Source organism: Hemiscyllium ocellatum, chromosome 7 (assembly GCF_020745735.1).
Source record: "Hemiscyllium ocellatum isolate sHemOce1 chromosome 7, sHemOce1.pat.X.cur, whole genome shotgun sequence".
In the NCBI taxonomy this organism is placed as follows: domain Eukaryota; kingdom Metazoa; phylum Chordata; class Chondrichthyes; order Orectolobiformes; family Hemiscylliidae; genus Hemiscyllium; species Hemiscyllium ocellatum.
Window position 1 is genome coordinate 88956840 of NC_083407.1, and position 7384 is coordinate 88964223.

The window sequence follows — 7384 nt, forward strand, 5'->3', positions numbered from 1 at the left end:
AACTCTACTGCAGTCAGGAGGGAGTACTACACTGCCAAAGGTGTCAGATTTCCACTGAGACCTTCAACTGAGGCTCTGTCTGCTGTCTCTGGTGAATTTAAAAAGATCTAATGGCACTATTACAGAGGTAAACGAGTTGGGGGGGGAAGTGCACTTTGGATGTTTTGCCGAATATATTTGTACTTCATTGGTTGTAAAGCAAATTGAAGTATAATGCCATATTAATGCTAGCTTTTCATTCTTTCAGGCATTAAGGAGAAAATGCTAAGCTCTCAATATATTAGTTCTTTGCCAACTAAGTAGACTAGCTAAACTTTTGGCTTCTTTGCCAGTTCACCATTTGAAATATGCTATTAACATTACATGAGGCAATGAATTTCTGAAGTTACCAAGAACAGGAAAACACTTACTAAATGCCGCATCAGATCAAACCAAATTTTAATCAAGGCATTACATTTCACAGGGTGTACGACAATTTTAGTATAACAATTTTAAAAATAAGTGGAATGCCTTACAGCACATAAATAAGAATAAACCACAAACGATAAACATAGCAGACAGGTCGCACACTTTAACAAAATCACTCATCAAAAAGCTCCTGACTGATTGAGCAATCAGCCTTGTCTGACCTAAAGACCTCAATCTCAGACTAATCAATAATGGCTCACAACAAAGGTTAGCTGTGAGCCAAAATGACTTGAGTAGATACGGATCAACCTTAAACTTAAATGGGAGCTAAGTAAAAGTTAGAATCAATTAACTTACCTCATAATAAAGAAAATAACCTAATTTCTATTACGAGCCTTTCATGACCTTGGGATAACCAAACTTTTCACAGCCCATTAACTCCTTTTGAAGAGTGGTTCCTTTTGTCATGTAGGGACTGTGACCATCAAATTTGTTTTTGGGATCACTCCAATTCTTTTTTGTAAAATAGTTCCATGGGTCTATTACATCAATGAGTTTAACACCTTATTTGAAAGACAGCACCTCAAACAGAGTCCTGTTCCCACAGTACAATGTCAGATTAGACTCTTGAGGGTTTAGTGCTAAGGTGCATTGGTTTGATTGTCCCTGCAACATTATTGCTGTGTTTTTTAATCATTCACCTTTTTCTGCCTGTTTGATTAACATTCCAGTGTGTATACACATAGATCATGAAAGGGAGCCATTGATTGAATTGTCGACAATATGGAATACAATTAAAATTGCTTATTAAAAATGTTGCACAGTAAATTATACTCTTGCCCAATGAGTTTAGTTTAATGCCAAAGGCAAATAGAAATGTCTGAGATTATGAAGTAGCTTTTATGTAAATAGGTTCATCCAGCTTAATGTCTGTGAGTAACTTTTTTTTATGATGTGAAAGATGATTTGAGCACCTTTGAGCCAGATTTTAGTGAAAAAATCAAAAATGTTAAGTTGGGAGAAATCCTAGCTGACACATAACCTTTTTAAAATTCATTCATGGCCTGAAGACTTCAACTCCCATCTTTATTGGATGCCCATCTTACATTGTTCTTGAGAAAGTCGTAGTTTGGTATGTTTCTATGCCCACACTGCTTTTAGGCTGAATGTTCAAGGATTATGACCTAGTAATAGTGGGTGATATATTCCCAGGTGAGGATTGGTAGTAGCTTGGAGTGTAACTTGCAGGAGGTGGTATTCTTATGTATCTGTAGTCCTGGCCCTTTTAAGTGTTGATGCGTTATGTCTCACAAGCATTATGTAAGTATATCTTCAAAAGACATGGTCATTATATCATCACTGTATCATAGCAAATACCATCCTCCACCTTACCTCAGGTCACTTGAGGCATGACTATCTAAATGAAGCATGCTCTTCTTAATGGATTAATATTAGCTCAGCCAATTATGTGCCCGAGAAACTTATTTTACATTTATAATACTTATATATATTAAAGGTCTTTTGGATTCTTCAATATCATGAGGCCCATATCCAGTTTCTCATGTTACATGAGCTAACCCAATTATTGCTGCAGTAAAAGACAGGAGAATAAGTTTTTTTTTGAAGAGGAATTGTCGGAGAGACTCATTGAGTTTGTCTTTTACTCGACAACAAACATAGACCTCAGGACGGATTGCTTGAGTAAAAAGTAAAACCATAGCAATGATTCAATTATTTGAGCATGGATACAAGTTTGATTTCATTGTGGTCACCAACAATAATTATGTATCTTAGGTCCAGTCAACAATATTGTTACGGTCAAAAAATGTGCCAAACCACCAATATTTGTACCAAATTGAAGATGCTGTAATTTAGAAACAACAACAGAAGTTGCTGGTAAAGCTCAGCAGGTCTGGCTGCTTCTGTGAAGAGAAATCAGAGTTAACATTTTGGTTCCGGTGACCATTCCTCAGAACTGATGGTAGCTCGTAAAATGTTGGTTTATGAGCAGAAGATAGAGTGGGGGAAGGGGTAAGGAATAAATGATAGCTGTGACTAGAGCTCAAAGAGAGAGAAGAGCAGTTAGACAGACAAAGGAGTAAATAACGATCTGGCTAGGAGAGAGAATAGCTGTTAATGGAGATTGTTAGTGCCTAACAATAGGCAATGTATAATGGCAAAATATGTGATAACAAGGCCTGGTTATGGGGGGGTGGGCTTGAACATAGGGGAGTTCAGGCCCCAAAGTTATTGTAGGTGATATTGATTCCAGAGAGCTGCAGGTTCCCCAAGCAGAAAATTAGGTGTTGTTTTTCCAGCTTATGCTGAGCTTCATGGGAGCACTGCAGTAAGCCTGAGGCAGGGGTGGTTGGCCAAGAAACAGGGAACAGGGTTAAAATGGCTGGCAACTGAAAGCTCAGGCTCTTTTTTGCTGGCAGAACATAAATGTACTGCAAAGCAGTCACCCATTCTACACTTCATTTCACTGGTGTAGAGGAGACCACATTGTGAGTAGTGAGTGCAGTAGACTAGAATGTGAGAAGTGCATGTAAAATGTTGCTTCACTTGGAAGATATATTTGGACCCTTGGTGGCTGAGGAGGGAGAAGTAAATGAGCTTTATGGTGATCGCAGGGGAAGGTGCCATAGAGCTGTGGAGGGTGGGAGGGGAAGGTGTGGCGAGTGAAGGAAGAGTGGACCAGGGTGCCCCAGAGGGAATGGTTCCTGCGGATGGTGGACAAGAGAAGGGAGGGGATTATGTGTTTGGTGGTAGCATCTTGCTGGAGCTAGCAGATATGGGGCTGATTACCTTTTGGATGTAGATGGTAGGTAAAGACAAGGGGAACTCTATCACTGATGTGGAAGGGAAGAGAGATAGTGAGGACAGAAGTGTGGGACATTGGTCGGACCCAGTTGAGGGCTCTGTCGACAATGGTTCTGGGGAGTCTTCAGTTGAGGAAGAAAGTGGGCATTTCGGAGCCTCCCTTGTTGAAGTTGGCCTTGGCGGAACATACATGATGGAGAAGGAAGAACTGGGAGAATGTAATGGAATCTTTACAGGAGGCAAGGTGCGAGAACGTATAGTCCAGGTAGCTGTGGGAGTCAGTGGGTTTATAGTGGAACAAATACAGTTTGCTGAGCCCATCCAAAACTGTTTAGCATTTCTTGACATGCCTAAAACATGCTGCATCAAGTGACGTTGTTAATGCAAGTGCCGAAAGTCTGGAGATCTGATAATCTGGTAGAACATCTCAACGCTGGCAGCTGGAAAAGTGTTAAGAATGTGCACAGTCATGATTGCATCAAGTAGTGGAGGAGGCTTGAGGGGGGGAATTGTCTACTTCTGCTCCTAGTTCTTATGTTCTTGCAAATGTAACCATATTGGTGAAGTTCACCTTCAACCAAGCAAAACGCAAATTTCGGAAGATCATCACACCTCCTGTATTGTTAATCACCCACATTATGTCCATGGTATAAGATGACCTGAAGCTTATACAAGGCACTAATATTATACAACACGAAGTGGCACATTGACACATACTGAAAGTTAAAATCAAAATGGGAAATTGCTCCAACGCATTACCAGTACGCATCCTAAAGCATTTAACCAAGTGGCATCCATGGTACAGAGTCGATAAAGTGTGGCGCTGGAAAAAGCACAGCAGGTGAAGCAACATCAGAGGAGGAGGGGAGTCACTTCAGGTCAGGACATTTCATCCGGAATCCATAGTAGAGCCAAGGAGAGACTACTGTATAGCAGCCATGATGTGGATGAGCTGATGTTGGGCTGGGGTGGACAAAGTTAAAACTCACACAACACCAGGTTATAGTCCATCAGATTTATTTGGAAGCACTAGCTTTTGGAGTGCTACCTGGTGAAGGAGCAGCGCTCCGAAAGCTCGTGCTTCCAAGGTAACCTATTGGACTATAACCTGGTGTTATGTGATTTTTAACTGAGTAACAGATCACTAATTCTGTTCAATTGACAGAATCATACCACAGAACAAACACGCAAACTCATCTTCAACGTCATGATATTTTCTTCCCAGTAGATACCAACAGTCCAGGGTTGAGAGGGCTACCAGTTTGCACAGGTCTCAGTGTGGTCACATCCACTGTGGTGGAACAAACTACATGTGATGCATACGAATCAGTCAATGACCTCCAACCACTTTACTCAGATGGATTTGCAGTATTTGGAATCTTTAAGGATGATGCATCATTACAGCTTTAAAATCATGTAGACAAGGACGCCAGAGTCAAGAGAAGCTTCAAGTGGAACTAAACAAGTTGGAACAAAATGGTATAATTCAGAAGGTCAACCACCACACCGATCTGAATTTCAAAGAAAGATTCCATGACATGCCTCTCTTAAAAGGTGTCCATAAAACTTTCAAAAGCTAAAAAAAAATTAAATCATAAATTTTCCAGAACATGATTCTTTTCCAAGTTAGATGCAATGGATAGTTAGCATCTGCCTGTTGAGCAGAAGCATCAGAAAAATTCAAAACAGTTAGAATGCCTTTTGGACTGGACTATCTCTGATGGTTGCCATTTGAACTATCAGTTACACCAAGATCTATTTCGGTCACACATGGATAGGATTAGTGGGAATATACTTAATGATATTTGTATAGCTGACAATATGGCAATCATAGTAAGGTAAAGACAGAGCGTGAACATCAACTTCATTTACTGATGTCAGCAGTGCATTGACAAGGATTGGCATTGAACAGCATAAAGTGCTAGGTCACTGTCAGCAAGATAAAGCCTTTGGTTGTAATCATGTCATCGCAATCCAGGTAGGATATAAGATGTTAAACAACTGCTGATCCCATAGGATAAGGAGGATCGATGATGTAGCTTTCAGATGTACCCATTGAGAGGTTTGTTCAAGAAGGACCATTCCTATGTGTGACAAGACAACCACCAATAAGTCTCCAAGTCTCTCAAGCAGGTTCTGTCATTGAAATTTTGCCAACTGCAATACTGTAGCCCCATGAAAGCAATGGTTCTCAAATTGTATGTGTCATAAAAGGCATTTAGAGCACAAAAGACCTGTCATTTCCACAAGCCAACTGTTCCTTGCAGACCATGAAATATTAGTTCTGGTATTTGGTATCATGTAGTTTAACACATACTTACTTGACAAGATATTCACTGTTGAAACAGATCACACATCATTTGAAATGATGTCCTGCAAATGGATATACCATCATGTTTGCAACATCTATCTGTCAAAGTGCAAGGCCATGACTTTGTAGTGAGATATAGACCAAGTTTCAAGATGGTTTTGTCTGAAATGCTCAGCACCTTACTCAGCAACACAAGAAGAATAGGTTAGTCCTCTTGATCTACATATTGATGCTCATGATTATGAAGCTGAAGATGTTCTCAAGGTTTGACCAGAACCAGTTCAAACTATTATGGTCATCCATTGCTGAAATGATCAACTGCAAGAGTTGAAAGTGATTATTATCCAGAGATGACCTGACCATATTAAAGGTATTACCTGAGAATATTTGTTCATTTTGGTCATACAGAGACAAACTTGGTATATCATAGCAAATCATTTTCAAGGGCAAACTAGTCCAAATATGAAAACAGTTACATCACTGTCTCATGCACATGTTACACTCTGAACATAAAGATATTGGATGCACAAAATGACTGACTTCTGAATCTGTGTACTTGTTGGGAATGAAATCAGGATATTCCAGAACATATGCAGCATGCTAAACACATCAACCTAAACAGCAGGATGATCATCACCATAAACATAATGTTCCACTGACTCTTTAGACAAAAGCAGCAGTTGACCTACTCACAGTGCATGAGGATGATTACATCTATGTGATGGGTAACTTCAATATATTTTCCATTGTTCAATGACTTAGAAACACAATGACTACTGCTGTAACTGTGTGCTATTTTCAGTTTATTGATTATCCATATCAGGTTGTGTTAGACAATGGACTGCACTACTCTGGCAAACTGATTGAAACCATTTGTACTAAATGGTGAGTAACCCATATCACATTATCATGTCATTATCAATACTCAAATGGCCTAGCAAACTGTACAGTACAATCATTAAAAGTCAAGCAACAAAGCAAGAGTTTTGCACTGCATTGCTGCACTTGCATTCAAAAATAAAGAAATGGGGTTATCATCACCAGAGCAACTTACACTTTGAAGGAAATTGTGTACAACCTTGCCCAATAATTATATATCGAAACATCCTGAGGCACAAGACATGCTTGAAACACAGAGGAGAATAAGAGGGGTACATGATGAAAGAGCAGGTGAAGAACTATCAAAACTGTGCACGGGACAGAAAGTGAGTTATAAATTCAAATACGATACTTGGATACTAGCAAGGGCTCATAGAATGTACAAACAGGTCAGATCATATGAAGTAATTACTGATCATAGTGCCATATTGCAAAGGAACTGAAGCCAACTCAGATCTCTGTATCCATGAAGAGATTGAGGAAGAACACTCCAGTGTGAATAATAATCTAGTGAGACAATTTGACCTGCATTATGTTTATTTTCTTGAGTGCTGTTGAAGGTACATCTGTCGAGACAATTGGGGACTATTCCATTCTTGACCTGTGCCTTGTAGGTAGTGGCAGACATTGAGGATGCAGAAGGTGCGTTGCTCACTACAGAATTCTTGGCCTCTGAACTGCTGTTGACAACACCTTTTCAAACATCCATGTCCATCGTGTTTTAATTTTGAGAAGTCAGTGGCTAGCTAAAGTAGTGGCTAACTGAAGTAGCCTCAGACAGTGACAGAGGAGCGTGGGTGGCAAGGATGACTATCTCCATTTACTAGGAAATGAATTATCTTATAATATTCACTATCAGACCCTCAAACACTCACCCTTCAGCTAATCACCATCCACCCATCCCAGATGCCTACTCTATAAATCCATGACCCCTCCATGCTCCCTCGTGTCCTCATATCCCCC